The following is a 19,014-nucleotide window of genomic DNA, read 5'->3' on the forward strand; positions in this document are numbered from 1 at the left end:
TTATTCATTTATTTATTTTTAACCAACGACGACATATTCATCCGTTGCAGTGATTTGCGGAAACAAAAGTTTATTAGACGTGCACAAGTTGCTACATTGCCCAATCAGCTTGAAGTATTGTACTGAATGTCCCGCCTTTTCCGAGCAGGTCACACTGGAGCAGTCCCACATTGATATTGTGAACACCTTTGAGTGATTCACACGATTAGTCTGGCTCTTGCCAAGTTAGTTGCCCATCCCTGATCTAAATTATTAAGGCCTGAGAGTGAGAACATACACTCATCCAGGTCATCAGATTAATAAGATGCGTGCAGTGGGAGTTTTCTCTTGCATACCAAAGCATTCCACAAGTAAGAAAACGACAAATGACACAAAGCATCACTTTCTGCAAAACTTTAAGTAAGAGACCAACTGAGCGTTTACATATTGTTCTGAAAAATTCCATCATTTATTCAATAAAAAAACTAAGTAGAAAAATAAAATATGTAATGTGTAAAAGGTGGCTAATATTTTTCCAACAAGGTTGCGACATTTTTAAGTGTAGGAATACTGTGTCAGTTCGTACTTTTCGCGGAGGAAAATCAACGGTTGACTTTGACCGGGGGCAGCACGGTGGCTGACTGGTTAGCACGTCCGCCTCCCAGTGCAGAAGAGGTGAGATCGAGTCCGGTCTCCGGCCTTCCTGGGTGGAGTTTGCATGCTCTCCCCGTGCTTGTGTGGGTTTTCACCGGGCACTCCGGTTTCCTCCCACATTGCAAAGACATGCATGGCAGGTTAATTGAACGCTCCAAATTGTCCATAGGTGTGATTGTGAGTATGGTTGTTCGTCTCTGTGTGCCCTGCGATTGCCAGGCAACCAGTTCAGGGTGTACCCCACCTACTGCCCGAAGCCAGCTGGGATAGGTTCCAGCACCCCAGCGACCCTTGTGAGGAAAAGCGGTCAAGAAAATGGATGGACTTTGACCGGAACAACAATCGCTTTATTTCTAGCGTACATTTCCTGTACAGTCTCCTTCAGCATAGAAGCATAATGACCTTTCAAAATAAAAATAGACCAACAGTAACCTTAAATACTTCCAACAAACAAGTAAAATAAGGTCCCTTGATCAACACCATGTGATGAGTGAAACTATGGTGAACTACATCACATTTCATTCAAGTAAAAAAAAAGGTGAAACTGTAAACATTAGCCTAAAATACTATCATGGCAAAGTACAAAAAAAATAAAAATATATACACATATTTACAAATATAAATAATGTCACGTAAACAAAAAGGTTATTTTGTACATTCAAAGTGAGACTCTTGCAATGATACAAAACAGAAACAAAAAATATCTCAAATGAATCTCTCTTTTTTTTCTTTCTAGAGAGAGCTCAGTATTGTTCATTCGGTAATCTTACCAATTCGACATGTCATCATCAATGCTCTCTCTCTTTTTCTCTCTCTCTCTTTTGTATGTGTTCAAATGAATCATCTTAATTCAGTCCTTTTCAAATATGGTGTTAGGAGGCAGATCTTTTCCTCTGCGTGTTCGTTTTCTTTCGGGTAGTGAGAATGTTGGTTATCCGAATGCAGGCTGGAGATCGATGAACAGTTGCTTCGAAGCTTTTATTTCTACAGAATATTCCGGCCACAAGTGAGTTCCAGACAATGGCTGCAGCCTCTCACAAGTGCGAAGATTATAGAGGACTTACAACATTCTTATACTATCTTGAAGGGCAGTACCACAAAGCCCCCAGCAATCAGCCCACCCGGAGTTCACCGGACATGAGATACGACTTCAAAGACATCATTCAAACACATTGACTTCAACCACAGACAATGGCCTATTGTTGTGGAAATAGAGGAGGCCCCCCAGCCACGACGGCACCTGGCAGAAATCGCGACAACACTCACAAAGACACATCCGCAAAAAAAAAGCTCTACTGAGGAAATAAGGAAATTAAAACAGTTATGACTAAATCTGGGCAGAAGACCCTCTTCAATGGGTACAGTTCCCCCTGGGATGGCGTGCTGCGTTGTTGTGTGTGTGGTACAAGCGATTGAAGGGGGCGGGGGGTGCAAAACGCTTTCTTCTTCAGGTGGTTGTTGTGGGAATAAAAAATAATAATAATTAAGCATTCTCTGACTACTATTGCATACTGGAGGACTGTGATTTCTGCATGTATTTCTTCTGATACTTCGCAAAGACACCCGAGCATTTGGACACATGGCCATGTTGTACAGAAGAGGTCTCCTTTAGGGGAAAATCACTCCATAGATCCACTGCATATTGAAACACACTGATTAGTATAATAAAAACACATTGTAGAACGTTCTATGCTTTTTAATGAGGTACCTCTGCTTTTCTTATTGGGGCTTTTCTTCTCAGATTCAGAGGAAGGTTCATCTGGAAGAAATGCAAATTGTTCAGTATAGAGGATAATCATTCAACAACTTTTTGAAGCAAATATGCTGGTGGTGGATGTCCCATCTGTTTTTCACGTCTCCCTCCTCCAACACAGCTAACTCATTATCAGCTCATCAGCAAGCTTTGTAGAAGCCTGATAACAATCCTGTTCATCAAATCAGCTGTGTTGGTGGAGGGAGACATGGAAGACAGGCAGGGCAGTGGCTCTCCAGGACCAGGGTTCCCTACCCCTGGTATAGTGTCTAATCTAATTTCTCTATTTGCACCTTCCGTGCTCCTTGCTCCACCGTTCACATGCTTGAAGCCTGCTTCTCCCCAAAAACATAAACGGAAATTGACAGAGGAGAGAGGCGGAGCAAATGTTTTTCGATATTAAATGATCGTTACCGGATGATATTTTCTTGGAGACTGCATCTGAATAAGACGTCACGTCAATGACACGTCACAAATCATGCGTCTCCGTGGCTGAATTATTACTACTGACCAGTGGCTTCTGCTCGTCATTCGTGGAGGAGAAGCTAATTTTGTTCTGGCAGCTGCTCATTGGACAAAGCTGGAAAATAACTGCAGAGTGACAGAAGAGAGTCGCCTATCGTGTAGATCAGGGGTGGGCAAACTCGGTCCTCGAGGGCCGGAGTCCTGCAGGTTTTGGAAGTTTCCCGCTTTCAACACAAGCTGATTCCAATCAACGGGATCGTTATCAGGCTTATTATCAGCTGTGTTGGAGAAGGGAAACATCCAAAAACCTGCAGGATTCTGGCCCTTGAGGACCGAGTGTCAGGTTCAGATGTAGACATTTATCAAATAAAGAGAGAAGAAGCATCTGGTTCCAAATTTATTACTCATGAGGAAGAGAAAACTGCAGCCTTAGTTTGATCGGTACAGAGTCTCTTGGTTCATCATTCAAATAGTCCCCTTATATGTATTAATCGGGGCATCTGATTACATGACAGAAAGAGAAAAACAACTCTTATCTCACTTCACACTCTCTAGGTGCGGCATGCAAGTCCAGGGGCCCTGGTGTTCACGTGCGTCATGTCTTCTTATCAGTTGTCCTCACTTGGCAGCTGAGTCATCCACTTGCAACTTCACCCAATACAATAACACTCCTTTGCAATACATAACAATCCTAAACAGAAATTACCACACTATTATGTTGACTTCTTCTATACTTACACTTCAATGTATTTATGTTATCACTGCAATGTGTTTCCCAAGAGGCAATTCACTTCAACACGGCAAATGTATAATAATCCTCCAAAATAATTCTTACACCGAGTTTGCCCATCCCTGATCTGGATGTACAGAAAACTTGAATTCTGAAATGTCTCATATTCCTCTTTCGATGGATATAAGCAATTAAATTTGTGATCACATTCAGTTTTCATACTTAAAAAATATATTTGTGTTTGGTTATGCCATGGGATTTTGCGCATGTTAAATGGTGCCTTGGCTCAATAAACTAGATCATTACAATGACATACCTGGAGAATGTTCTTTCGGGCCTGAGGATTCGTCTTCAAAGCTGAAGGTAGTGGGCAAGACACTGAACTTCAGGACATTCTCCTGGATGGGCAAATCAGCCTCGGTTCCATTTTCCTCCGTTCTGTCATGTTGAATAGACTGGCGTTGTTGGGAAACAAGATTCTTGTCCCTTCTGGAGCGAAATGTCTTTCCTTTGCCCGTAATTAGACTCATTTTGGTTCCGAGCTTCATTTTTGTTTTTGTTTGTTTGTTTCTAGCCGAACCAAATGAGTTGGAACCGTGGCTTGGAGAGTTTTTTTTCTTGGGGTGAAGCCTTGCAAAAATAACTTTGGGTGGTTTTGTGGTCTCATTTCGATAACTTTTTAAAGCTTGATTTTCCTGTGGTAAGGAGCCATACAGCATCAGTTGGACAGTCGTGCCTGACACCGAATCCTCACCATCAGAACCAACAACACTCTTATTTTTTGAATCTTCATGTGAATCCAGGTTTTTATTCATCAACTTCTTCAGGTACGGAAAAATGCTGTAAGGATTGCCGAGCCTCTTCCGTTTCCTTTCATCAGTTTTACTGACATCTGTTTGACTTCCAGACTTTGCACTGCATTTTATTGGTTGTTCACTTTCCAAAGATGGCTTTGTCATATGGAAAGAAGCTGTCGGAGTTTGTTCAACATGTTCACTGACGCGTGACACAGGAGTCTCAATTTCATTGTCAGTCCATGAATCACTATCACTGGTGTGGCTGTCGGAAGTCGGGCAACTTTCTGCAGCTTTCAGTTGAGCTTTGTCAAAATCCTCGACATTGTCAGTAATGTGTTGGCTAATATTGTCACAACTGGAGACGCTTTCACTCTTGATTGTTTCCTGGATACTTTTTGGCTGTTGCAATTGCAGGTCATTTGTTTCTTCATCATTTAATTCAAAGGTCTGACTGATTTTATCGCATATTTCAAGCCAATTTATGGTCGGAAGGCTGCTGGCCATTTTCTCCTCACTCTTAGATTTAATGTCTCCTTCCGTTGAGTGAGATTGGACATCAGGTTCAATTGTGAAATGTGGACAGTTCATTTGTTCTTGATTCTTAGCGAAACCACACACTTCTTCCTTGCACTGGCACTTCTCATGTGAAGGTGTTTTGGACCCAAGAATGACTTCTTTCCACTTTGCGATGCAGCAGAAACAGTCGATGGAAGTAACCATTTTCGAAACGCTTGCAAGTGCATTTGCTACTTCTTCTGGTCGATTAATGCTTTCTGTACGTTGTGACATCACAACATTGCTTTGCTCAAAGATCGCTTTTGCTTTTTCTGGTGACAAAACTTGGATTTTAAATAAGTAGAGAGGGTCTTTACAACTTTTGTCTAATGTTTCAGTGTCCGGTGTGGGAACCTTACTAACAATTTGTGATGAAATGTTACCGTCTCTTTTAACTGGATCTGGCTGTCTGTCATGGACATAAATATAAACATTAGGGCCAAACTCTTTGTCAATATCATCCAGCTGTTTGTTTTTATTCAACCAAAATGATGTGTAGGGCCGTTCTGTGTAAACCTCTCCATCTTGAAGAACATGGAAGTTTTTTAGCTGATCAGCAAATGAGGGTTCGACCTGTGACAGCACTTCAGTGTCTTTTTTCACATAGTTGTGACAAAATAAATGAGCACGACAAGCCAATGCAGAAAAAAATTGTTCCTTAAGAGAACGAGAAAATTTCTCAAAACTTGCACCCCAAAACATGACTATAAGTTGTTTTCGAAATTGATCATTTGTAGGTGCAGCTTGTTTATCAAATGTGTCGCCCAACAGGGCTAATTCTTTCAAGGTCCACTTAGTTGTTGGGAGAGAGGAAAGTTTGAAGATACCAGCCTTTGCATTGGGGGGCATCTCCTCTTTGTTTTTAGCCCCCTTGTCGTTTTCTGGACTCTCAAAGGTTCCCGGCTGTGAAGTACATGCTCCAACACTATGGTTTTTACTTGGCATGTCATCTGCATGCTTGGTAAAAGACGGATGCACACTCAGACCTTCACTTAGCATGTAGTCTGCATGTCCAGATGTTTGCATACTCAGAGAGTTCTTGGACTGTTGCTGAATTTCACTTTCAAGGGGATTCTTAAAACACTCTTTTGTAGTCTTGTTCTGTCTGTCCACAGGGGGTAAGTTTACGTTGTGTGTTGTGGTAATTGTATTGCACTGCGGAGACAATGGTTGCGCCACAGCAACGACTTTTGCAGAAATGGACTTGTTATTTTGTTGATTAGTTGATAATGATTGGGCGCTGTTGCTCACTGATTCCTCAAGCAGCAAGTCCGACAGCAGTGGATTTCTTATCAAACAATGTGCATTTCTCGTGACCAGCTGCTCACTTTGTTGTGTTGTAGTTCGTTGAGAGGTGGGTCCTTGCGGAAGTGTCACAATGACATCATGCCTAGTCTCTGCTGCTAAGGGGGCGTTTGTTTTACTACAAGTGGATGAAAATTGCTTTGTTGGCTGATTCAAACTGGAAGCCTGCATATTCTGTCCAGTAGAAATGGGGATTAAATCAAATGTCTTCAGATTGTAGAGACCAACAGTCTGGAGAGAAGGATAAAGTCCATGTTGCGTTTTGTTGGCTGAAGCAATGTGCATGTTATTTGCACAAGAGGATTCAGCTCCAGTTTTAAAAACCTCCTGTCTGACTTGAGGTGGGTTAGCCGTTTTAACTAAATTAGGTTTCGATGAACTTTGGTTATAGACTGGATATAAACCCACATTATGTTGAAGAGCACCTGAACACATGTTGCTATGCAGTATGGGCTGTGACTGACTGTAACGCGATGGATATTGGCTGTTCTCCTGATCACAAAACATCCTTCTTGACATTAGGTGAGACCCGTGTTGAACTGATGAGTGATTAACAGAGTTTTGAGGTTGGGTTACATGGGAAAGTCCTCTTCCTTGCATGTTACAAGAAGGGTTCTTCAGATTGACAAATGGCCTCTGATAGCCAATATGATTCCCTCCAACTGTCTGATGAGAAAGGCCGGTCTGCCTGTTGGATGGGCCGCCATCCCAAGAAACTGGACCATGCTGTGGTGTCACTCCAGGATTCATTGTGTTATGGGCAAATTGGGCCTGAGGCTGTGAGGATGGGCCAAGTCTTTGGAGTCCATTTTGCCACGTCAAGTACATTTTCCTGTGTTTCTTTTAGGTGTCAATTGAGAAAAAATGCCCTGCATGGAGAAAAAAAAATCACAATATAGCAAATGTGGCACAAGTTGAGGATTGTAAACTAAACAGTAACAAGTACAGAAAGACGGAGAGGCACTTCTAAACCTAAAAATAAATAAATCAGGTTGCAGTCTTCATTTCATTACAGCTTTCTTTGACAAATTAACTCTGGGGCAGAAAAATAATCATTGGAAAGGCTGAGGGCAAGACAAATAAAGGTTAAGTGAGGGAGCAATGTGATTGATGGGGAATCCAGAATATAAAATGGCGCTTTTGTTTTATCCTGCTCCCAAGTCAACTGTCCTATTTGTCTCGCTCGTTTTGTTACGAAAATCAATGAAAGCTGTCATGTTCCGGCCATAACGTTAATATTACAGATCTTTTAAAAAGCCGCTCTGCTCCGCTGACGTTCCGATCTGCTCCGCTACTGCTCATTCCTGAGCAGTAGAATCATATCTATGGCATGTCTGAGGCTAACCCCCATCGATGCTACTTTTCTCAGCGGCTAGGAATAATGGCAGTGACACAAGTGTGTGGTTCGTAATGTTGGGTAGTAGTATCATGTGATCTCCGACTGGTATGGTGGGTAAACGATCGGGAGAAGAAGACATGGAAGAAAAGGCAATTGAGGTTTGAGTTTGATCGCTGCGCGCTAGCTTACAGCGATCAAACTATTCAACGACTAAAGTGTCATAGCAAATTATTATTATTATAATGTTGCAGTGGCCTACAATAATAAATACATGTGTATTTTAGAAATAAAACCGCTACCTTTAGGCAGGGCTGGCACAAAAAAAATATATATATATATACAGTATATATATATATATATATATATATATATATATATATATATATATATATATATATATATATAATTTATTTATTTATTTATTTTAAATCGGTCGTAGCATTTTGACTTGAGCCCACCAGCCCAGCCAGTCTTAACTAACATGTAGTTCTACCACTGATGTTTATTGATGATGTTTCAGTTTGCTATCTGTATTCAAAATGGATTAATTGACTGGCCCTTCTAAATTGTGGGCCACTCGTGGTAAAATGTAAGAAAATAATCATGAAAAAGCACTTAGGTCCACTATGCTATTGTATTAAGATGGTGATCCAGATGGTGGAACTTGTACTGTAGAGTGACATTTTTTTCCGTCTGTATACCCCTATCTGTAATTTTATTAATATATACAGTAACGTTTTGGGATGATTATTGCATCATATTACATTACATTACATTCAAATGCAGTTGCAACTAAAAATGACAATCAATTACGTCACGTAAATCAGTGCTGAGTTTATATGGGCAAATGTGCGCACTTGACACATGAAAATGAAATTAAATGGGTTACAAAACACAGTCTACGCACCTGTGATGTTATTATTCCCATTCAGGAGTGAAGGATATTATAACATTTTAATACCTATTTTCATATATCAATTATTGTTACTGATCATGAACATTTTAATTCTTCATTTTAAGTTTGTCAAAGTGTCTTGTGTCCTGAGCAGGGCACATGATGTTGACCTCGTATGCTCTGGGTTTAAAGCTGGGACCATGTTTTGTCTAAAAAAGTTCCTTCTCATCACTTTGTGCGAAAACATATTTTAGCCCTTGATTTTGCTATACACTGATTGGTCCAGAATTTCTTGTTTTTATTTGTACACGTACATTGTGGTCTTGAACAGAACTTGCTTTGCTTTTCCATTAGTCACGGTCATTGGTGCTTTTGGGTCAAATTGTAAGTGAGATTTTGTTATGGAGAAGAATACGAAAAGTGCCTTGAAAATATACATATTTTGGCTAGAGACGAATACAGCTGCAACTGCACTAAGAGTTCTATTGTTTGACATGTCCTTCAACTGTATAACACATTTGCTCATTCATGAAGGGAGAGATATTCTGCTTGGAGACTGAATTGTAATAAAAGGCTGGCCCTTCGAAAGAAGGGGGTGCATTGTTGATCAAAACCTGTCGGAGTTTGATTCAATGGTGTAACAGGAGATCACCTCTAAGAATTATCCTGCGCAGGAAACTCTGTTCATTTCTCATCTCACCAGTTGGTTTATTGGACACGCAAAAGTATGGATTAATAACCACACCCTTCAGTTGGTGACCCTCCGACGGCAAGGCGTTTGACGGTTGTTGCGTTCGCGGACGGTTTGAATTCCTGGCGCCATATTAATTGAGGTAAGTGGAGATCTTATCCACGTTTGAGGAATTCTTTCTGTCTAGGAGCGCTCCGGCCGCCATGCGTTCTTGTAAGATAACTAAATCAAGGGTGAGATTTGTGTGAGCAGAGGTAGAAGTTTAAGTTGTTTGGTTGTATGGAGTCAATGATTGTGGAATTTCCTACGGTATTTGAAGTATACATATTTGTGGTGCACATTGAATTGAATAGCGATCGCTCGTAAGTCAGTCTGGGAAACATTTTGTCTTTACAATTTTGTTTTTACAGATGATAGATACGTAGATAATTGATTTGAAGTCTGTGTATATGAGGTTAAGATTAAGTTGTTGAAGTTGAGAGTAAATCAGCTGGGGAAACATTATTGTTTTAACCAAGCGTTAGATGTGTGGGCATTGGTTTTACGTCCATACATATATTTAAGTTGAGAGAAGTCGGCTCAAAAAGCATCTTTGTCTTGATCCCCGCCTGACGCGCGGGAGAATTACGAGACAAACACTTTGTTTTTATGAGCAATAGATTCTTGGGTAATTAGATACGATCCTTGAATAAGTGTTGCCGATTAAAGCTGCGGGAGGATCGACTGCTTCATTTTCTAGGGACAAAAGACTCAACTTATAGAAGTCAGATTGACATAAAACGGATTTAATACGCCGCTTTAAGATTAATCGATAGGTCTATGAATAATTGGATATTGACATTTTTAGACAAGATATAAGATGTATTGACTCAACTCGTGTAAGTCGGGCTGACATAAGCATATTTGATACGACGCTTTAGATCAGTCAATAGGTCTATTGAATATTCGTGATTAAAATTCAAAGACAAAACTGTTTAAGCTGGGGTAGCGCAGTTGACATCCGGATATTTATGTGTTGATATGTCACAAAACGACATGTCTTGTCTGTCCGTTGTGTGTGTATGCCGTCTGATCGGTGAAGAAACTCTAACGTCACGGTAAAATCTTAAAGGGACCGCGATGAGATATGTTGTTGACTAATTTTGTTATAAGTGAGACGTCACTGTATTTAGAAATATTAATACGACTTAGCTATAATATAATATAATATAATAAGCTATAAAATACGGGCAATAATTAATAGAAAGAAAACACTGTTTGAGAACTACAAAAATGGTTGTCATGAGGCGACAGGGAGTTGCGAGCACATGCGCATTTGCGATCGGAGAAATGCCCAGTCCGTGGTTTGAAAAACTGATAAAATGGATATACGATTGCGGTGGAATAAATCTTATGGCGCCGTTATAAGCTACAGTAAGTTAATTTTATTGATGGGGGACGTTGAGGCTTGCGCCGCGGGCGTTCGACGTAAAAATACGAGATAAAAGAACACGTTTACGAGTGGAATAAAAACGACACATAATCGTGTATTTTTGGATAAGATGATGATGAATAATGCTAGAATACTAGCTTTAGGTATTTTTGTGAAGTTATAACCATTTATATAACTTTAAATAATGATATAAGACTAAATGATTTAACCTGATATCACTTCCGCTAGTCGGAATTAAAGCTTCCGGATTAAACATACCGTTTAAATAATGACTTAAAATGTAATTAATATTGAACGACGGGACTTGATTATATTGTGAAAAAGGTTAGTTTATTCTAATAAGATATGGCATTTGTTCGATGGTTTTAATGACGGCAATTTAACTTTGAATGTGCGTACACGGCGACCGCCCGTTAATAATGTTATGAGTGTATGTAATTTTTATATAGAGGAGAGTCCCGGACGTATCTTTAAGAAAAGTATATTGAAAAAATGATTAATATTGAAATACAAATTTATGTAATAAAACAAATTAAGCCGTTTAATAAGCGCTAAACGGGATAAATTAATTAGACGGTAAAATTACTCATAAAACTTCTAACGCTAAAACCCGCAATTGTCTGCGTTAAATAATTGAACGACATTATATAAATTGTTGCCGTAACTGATTTTATAAGCCCCTTACATAAATTTCTTAAGCACTAATGTTGAATACTTAAACTGGCTTCACGAGTGCAAATACGTCATATTTAAAATTATGTTTGCTATAAAACGAACGAATATTAATACACAAATAACATAGAGAGGTATAGTTTTAAGATATTATAAAATTTAGATGCATATCTTATGCTTATAGAACATAAATAACTTTAACTAAAAACGAATAACTTGGTTGGCAATTAATGTGGAATAATTCTTTATATAGATGATTGTTTTTCCCTTATAATTTTGTTTGTGCGCGAGAACATTGTTTAATAAATTTTAAATATCTTTTCAGAATCAGGAGACACACCCATTAAGGACAATTGGGGTCCCACCAAAGTGCCATATTCCGGTCCTGGGGATGAAGTGATGTGTTAATTATAATTTAAAAGGAGTTTTTTTTTAATTTATTTTTTTTTCTCCCATGTTTATAAATAGAAAATAATTTTAATCTCTCCTGAATATATTTAACCTTTGAATTCGACATTTGAAGTCTCATTACAAACAGACTGGGCAAGCTATCTGGAAGAATCACATTTTTGACATCATTTGAGGTGCTATGTAATTAAAAATCATTCCTGCTTTGACCTTTGACCAAAGGCTGACTTTACGGGCTGCGGCCTCCATTGAGAAAACATTAATTGAAAACTACACACTTATTAATTAACTATATTTGTAAATTGTTAGAGTATATCTGTCCTATCTTATCCTAAGTATTATTTATGAAGGTATGCAAAACATATTAAATTAAATATTGTAAACCATAACAAATATTGACATATAATTAGCAATTATTTAAAATTGTAAACTTTCATTGTTTTAACTATTATTATTATTATTTTTATTTTTTTTATTATTTAAAAAAATATATATATATTTTCTTCCCCTTTCTCAAATTTTTTTGAACTTTTTAATAAAGGAAGTTTTTGTTTTTAATATTTACTGACATGTTATAACCTAAATACTGTTGGGGCAGATTTTAATGTTTTCAGTCGAGTGAGGATTATTGGTCAGGGGTCATTATTTCAGAACAAAGTCAACTGGCGGGACACAGACCTCTTTAAAACCCCCCCACCCACAAAGAAACTGCAACTGCCACCACCATCAGAGGGGCGTGATGCAGCCATCATCACAAAACATCCTGCCAATACCTGATGGAGAGTTGAGGTTCCTGGCGCCACCTGTTGCCACAATGACTGTGCCATCATATACAAATGTGATAAAAGAAAAACTGCTCCAATGCACACAATGCTCCGCACGAACTGTCCTATGAAAAACTGCTCCATATGCTCTGCACAAGCGTCCTTAAAGCATTCCTGCGTCCAGAACTGTCCACTACGATGGTGACTCAACCCCACAAACAATGCTTTCCTTGAATTAGTGATACCAGGCCATATGATGTGATACTGACTGTTTACACTGCACTCTATTTTTGACAGATATAAGGTGATAACATTTACAGTAAAACATTTCGTAAATATAATGAACTGATTGACAACACTATATACACACAGATTTATTACATTTTAAAAACGTTTGATGTCTATTTTGATTTGATCTGATTTGTTTATCTCTGTCTATTTTAAAACAGTCAGCTTTTTGGACAAACATCAACAAGGGGGACTAGCAAGCTTAATGGTAACATTAAAACTAAGGGCAACTTTATGTATTAATAATAATTGATGAATTGGCTGAAAACTGAGATTCTTTATAAAATTCATTGGCATAAGCTACAATATTTTTATAGTACAAAAGATAATACAGGTAAATTTCGTCTGGTTTCAGAAATTGAAACAGCTAATATGAATACAGATAAGATACAATTTATTTCAATCTTAATTATTATATTTTACTTTTTTAAGTTTGGTCTTCTAGTGTTTTCCCGAATTCTCTTTTGAAATTTAAATAGTTGCTTGGGACGCATTGTCGAATTTGCTGGTTAAATGTAAAATTTTCCCCTCTTTCTAAACAAAAAGCAAGCAAAATTTATTTACTGCAAAACTTTATATATTAGTCTGAAAAAGTCTCTAAAGCGATCTTTTTCAGATGGGGGAATTATTGGTTGGTCTGGGTATATCGTCGCGAAGGACACAAACAGTCCATGATAAATAAATACATTTAAAATTAAAAGTTAGTCTTAATGCGATAATTATAGATAGTCCGTGAGAATGAATTTTACAGGAGGACAATTGGGGATTTCCTTGACCATGGAGAAGGAGTAAGTTTTGGCAGAGACGGTGAAAATAAGGTGAATATGTTCCATTTCTATTTCTATTTTTCCCCTGGGGCCCTGGGGTTAGATGTTATTTTTTGATTTTATTTGTTGACGAAAGTTGCATTTATTTAATGGCCGGAAGCACATCCATGCTATATAACAATAAATATTATAATAAAACATTCCAATAATTATTACATTCTGTAAACAAAATTGGCCTCGTCAGATTTGAACTGGCTAAAGATTTTCATTTTTTGCATTTAAGAATGTGCTCAGGTCATTAAAGTCAGCCAAAGGCTGGATCCTAATTGAATGTCACAACAAACAGAATTTTTTCCCACAGGAGAGGCCTACAGAACTTTACTAACATTTACTAACTCCTAACTATATAACACTACCAAAATGGTCTTTCAAAAAGAAGGGATGTGAATAAATGTTTATTAGTGACTAAATGAAAATATTTTGCACCCAGATAAGGTGATGAAAAGGTCAATCTAGTCCAGTCCACGCGGCACCTGGTTCCACATCTTGCCTATTAGACCAGCCGGAGGTCCGCCTTCTACTCAACCCCCACCTTCAGGAGCCAGCCACCACCGGGAATCAACAGAGAGACCAGCCAGCTGCTCCAATGACCAGACGTGCCAGCCGAGAGGCCATTCAACTGCTTCCAGTTTCCACCAGATGAGCTGAGGATTACCCAATGGAGAGAGGAGGAATGTGTCCCTTTTCCGGGGCGTTCCACAAAGAATGAGTCACACCTTGGGCCCGGTGATCATCTCTGGCAGTTGATGTGGGTTCTAAAAAAGCTGAAGGAATCCATCCATCCATCCATTCCCTTGACCACTTGTCCTCACAAGGATTGTGAGGGTACTGGAGCCTATCCCAACTGGCTTCGGGCAGGAGGCAAGGTGCAACCTGAACAGGTTGCCAGCCAATCGCAAAGCTGAAGGACTCTGTTTGAAAACCCCCCAAAAAAACAAAAACAAAACGCAAGCAACAAAACTTCCCTAGCCCAAACGACAACAAGTCTTCAATCGCATCTCCAATTGCACGTACATAATGACACTCTTTCTCATACTGACTGTCATGCCAATTTGCTATTTCTGGGATCCCCCAACACAAATTTTGAACATAATCACAACACACTGTCTTCATATATGATATGCTTATTTTACTGAGAAAAAAACAAAAAATCTTTTAATGAATCACATTGTTTTGACATATGACTGACCTCCTCTCCTGCTAAAAAGAATGTTTTCATTTTTCCTCTTCCTATGTTGCACCTGCCATTGCGATGATGAAAATCCCGCGGGAATCCTTTGGTAAAAATGTTTAAATATTTAGTTATTGGGCTTTATTTTAAAAAGCCCAAAGGGGGGACTGAAGGATATTATAACATTTTAATACCTATTTTCATATATCAATTATTGTTACTGATCATGAACATTTTAATTCTTCATTTTAAGTTTGTCAAAGTGTCTTGTGTCCTGAGCAGGGCACATGATGTTGACCTCGTATGCTCTGGGTTTAAAGCTGGGACCATGTTTTGTCTAAAAAAGTTCCTTCTCATCACTTTGTGCGAAAACATATTTTAGCCCTTGATTTTGCTATACACTGATTGGTCCAGAATTTCTTGTTTTTATTTGTACACGTACATTGTGGTCTTGAACAGAACTTGCTTTGCTTTTCCATTAGTCACGGTCATTGGTGCTTTTGGGTCAAATTGTAAGTGAGATTTTGTTATGGAGAAGAATACGAAAAGTGCCTTGAAAATATACATATTTTGGCTAGAGACGAATACAGCTGCAACTGCACTAAGAGTTCTATTGTTTGACATGTCCTTCAACTGTATAACACATTTGCTCATTCATGAAGGGAGAGATATTCTGCTTGGAGACTGAATTGTAATAAAAGGCTGGCCCTTCGAAAGAAGGGGGTGCATTGTTGATCAAAACCTGTCGGAGTTTGATTCAATGGTGTAACAGGAGATCTCCTCTAAGAATTATCCTGCGCAGGAAACTCTGTTCATTTCTCATCTCACCAGTTGGTTTATTGGACACGCAAAAGTATGGATTAATAACAACACCCTTCAGGAGTGAGAGTAAAATACATCAAACAGCCCAACACTATCATAGTCTCTTATTCTAACACTCACAAACAAAACACCAATTCAGCCACTGAATGTCCCCATTTGGTTTGAATTCACTGAATGTCACCATTTGGTTTAAAATTCACTGAATGTCACCATTTGGTTTAAAATTCACTGAATGTCACCATTTGGTTTAAATTCACTGAATGCCTCAATGTTTCTCCCGTTATGGTTACTCTCATTACTTCCGCGTAGTGAGCGACTTTCACACTTCAGACTGTGTCGAAAGAACAACTGGGGATCACCCGACACCCACCTAAACGTGTCTTAACCTCATTTTAAAGTAACAACTGCTTACCGTTTCTACAGATGCTGGTCAACTTAAGGTGAAGAGCGATGCGTGAACAAATCATAATGGTTGCTCTTTAGGCCAATACATCCATGTAGAAAGAGTCGTCATTCGTAGTGCTGTTCCTTTTGTCTTCTTCAATGTTCGCCCGCGAGACTATGGTCTCTTACTTCTGCTTCTACAATTTTAACCCCGTGCGTGTGACGTCACCTTCTTATGCTAATCCGAATATCGACAGTGTCGATACCAAGCAAGTAGCAATATTGAATAATTTATTTTTCAGTAACACTCTAGTCTGCAGTCTGCACTGCTCTGGTTTCGTCAGCGAGGACTCGCCACTTCTGTCTCTCGCTGCACGGAGCAGGCAATGTTGTGCCGTCACGTGACTTAGCAGTCAAAGCGCATAAACAAGTCATCCCCCACAAAAGTACACGCACACTCGAGAATGCTGAGAATACTCACTATAAAGTCAGAATTCTGACTTTATTAGTGCTACTATTATTCTCAATTTAAGGTCAGAATTATTCTGAGATTAAAGTCTGAATTGTAAAAATCAAGCCATCAATCAATGAATCAATCCATCGTGTCGAGATCATGTCCAACCCATAGATTTCCATTGTAACATTAAAAAAAACTTGTCAGCTGCCATAAAACTTTAACAACAACAAAAGTTGCAACAACCTGTGGACCTCCAACAGGCAAAATGATAAAGCGACATGCCCGTGGGTTATGTAATATGTATATGTCTGTGTTTTGGTTTTGTTTATGGGTCATGTTTTCCTTGTGTGTCTCCCTTTGTCAATGTCTCGTCAAGTTTTATCATGTCCTCCTGTGGTTGTTATCCCGGTCCGTGGTGTTTCTCAATCAGTTCCCCAAGCCACGTGTGCCTTGTCCAGGTGTCTCTCGTTGTCTCGTTACTATGTGTATTTAGTTCCCTGCTTTCTTTCAGTCCTTGTCGAGTCATTGTCATTGTCACACCCATGCTATGTCCTCTCGTCATCAGTTCCTTACCTAGCTGTGGTCCTGTTTGGTTTGTTGCATTTGACTTGTGTTTTTGGACATTGTTGATTTTGTTATTTTTGCCAAGTACCTTATTTGCATTTTTCTTAATTAAATCCCCTTTTTGACTGCATCCCTGCCTTGCCCCTTTTGCTCAATGCATTTGGGTCCTGCATCCCACTCCCCAACCTGACAGAATGACTCGACCACAGAAGGACCCAGCGGGGGCGCTGTCCCGCCACAAAGAAATACTTGCCTTCGGAGCTTTGACCGTAGGATTGTTGGACGAAGCCCTGCGGCACCTGGCTTTGGCTGGTGGCGCTCTGGATGACAAGTCGGACAGTCTCCAAGTCCCCGTCGCGGCTCCACAGCTGCCGCAACCCCAAGTCCCCGTCCCGGTTCCACGGCTGCTATGACGTCAAGCTCGAGGTCCAAAGTAAATTAATATCAGCATGTCATTTGATAGTATTTGCACGCTTTTCCAAATTGTGACAATTTAATAGTTATTACAATAATCTCCTTTGTTATGTAACTTCATACATAAGCTTTCGGGGGGGGGGGGGTTATATTTTTACTTACTTAATATTAAAATTACTGTACAGAAGAAGGAAGGTCAAACTGTCATTTTACTTTATTTCTCAGTGACATCATTATCGATTCTTGTGGCCATCTGCTTTTTGAACAATGAACTTTTCACTTTTTGTACATGAGGATTCTCTGTAAAGCCAGAACGTTGTGAAGAGGGTCTTCTGCCCAGATTTAGTCATAACCGTTTTAATTTATTTATTTTCTCAGTAGAACTTTTTTACCTCATCAATTTCCACAACAATGGGCCATTGTTGTGGAAATTGATGAGGTCCCAGTCATGAAGATAATACTTTAAAAACATCATTGATTACAGACACTTGGCAGAAATTGTGACATCACTCACAAAGACACATGCACAGATAAAAGTTCTACCGCGGAAATGAATAAATTAAAACACTTATGACTAAATCTGGGCAGAAGACCCTCTTCAGTTGACATATATGCTCAACACAGGAACAAGTACCTCTTTGTTTTGAGATTGCCTTTTCCTCTCGTGTTCGACATCCTATCCCTGTCTGCATAATAAAAACAAAAATAAATCCTCCCATGATCCTTTTCCTGCACACTCCCTTACAGACCCATGGCTTTGTAGAAAGCTCTGTAAGATTTGAATCTTAAAATATAAAAATAAACCCAAAAGACAATTTAACTAAAATGTATTAAAAATACATAAAACTAAGCGTTTTCTGGAGGGGGAAAAAAGTAAACTGTTAAAAAGAACAGGAGAGCAAGGTCTTTAGACCTGAAGAGCATCGTAAATTACTTTGCTGAGCGCAAGGCCCGCAAGATGACCTTCTAATGAGTGAGTTCAACGTCTTATTTTTTTTATGAAGTAAAATTTGTGGGATTTAAATCTATGGCAAATTATTTAATTGTCTTTTGGTGCCGCAGTGAGCCGTTTGCATATATTCAAACAGATTTGACAGTAGCACTTCTCTCGAGTGGGTGTGTGCGCAGGGGTGTCGGGTTCATTTTTGTTAAGAGTATGAAAACCTAGGAATTTTTTTTTTGTACATTTAAAACAGATGTAAAATTTGTGATTAATCGTGAGTTTACTAGTGAAGTCATGCGATTAAGTTTACAAATTTTAATTGCCTGATGCCCCTAATTTACGCCAAAAATAATTAGTCTTTTTTTTTTTTAAAGAAAAGATTATTTTTTTTCAATTCTTAAATCGTAATTAATCGCATGACTTCACTAGTTGACTCACGATTAACTCAAATTTTTATATCTGTTCTAATACAATAAAAACAATTCTAGGTTTTCAAACTCGAAATTTTATTAATAAAAATGGTTAAAATGAATTTTTGATGTCTATAGCCGTCAATGGCAGTGAACGAGTTAATTACACAATTGGCAGAAAGCTGCAGTAACAAGAAGCGTTGTTGAGGAAATGAAGCAGCCGTCATGTGAGGCCAATCAGAAGACAACTGCAGTTAAGGAAACGAAACAGAACGCAAATACCAATTAGATTGAT

At 38.8% G+C, this 19,014-nt stretch overlaps 1 long non-coding RNA gene across 2 annotated transcripts; it reads right to left on the reverse strand.

The window, feature by feature from the left end:
* Positions 1-424: 424 nt before the first annotated feature.
* LOC144054143 (uncharacterized) lies at positions 425-16,287 on the reverse strand. Of its 2 annotated transcripts, XR_013294611.1 has the most exons (5): positions 15,960-16,287; positions 3,898-7,107; positions 3,393-3,542; positions 2,342-2,392; positions 425-2,268 (listed from the first exon to the last, which is right to left on the reverse strand). It is a non-coding gene; the product is annotated as an uncharacterized LOC144054143 (long non-coding RNA). The 2 variants fall into 2 exon arrangements; XR_013294612.1 differs by lacking the exon at positions 3,393-3,542.
* Positions 16,288-19,014: the final 2,727 nt, after the last annotated feature.

The sequence above is a fragment of the Vanacampus margaritifer genome, chromosome 6, assembly GCF_051991255.1.
Source record: "Vanacampus margaritifer isolate UIUO_Vmar chromosome 6, RoL_Vmar_1.0, whole genome shotgun sequence".
Classification (NCBI taxonomy): domain Eukaryota; kingdom Metazoa; phylum Chordata; class Actinopteri; order Syngnathiformes; family Syngnathidae; genus Vanacampus; species Vanacampus margaritifer.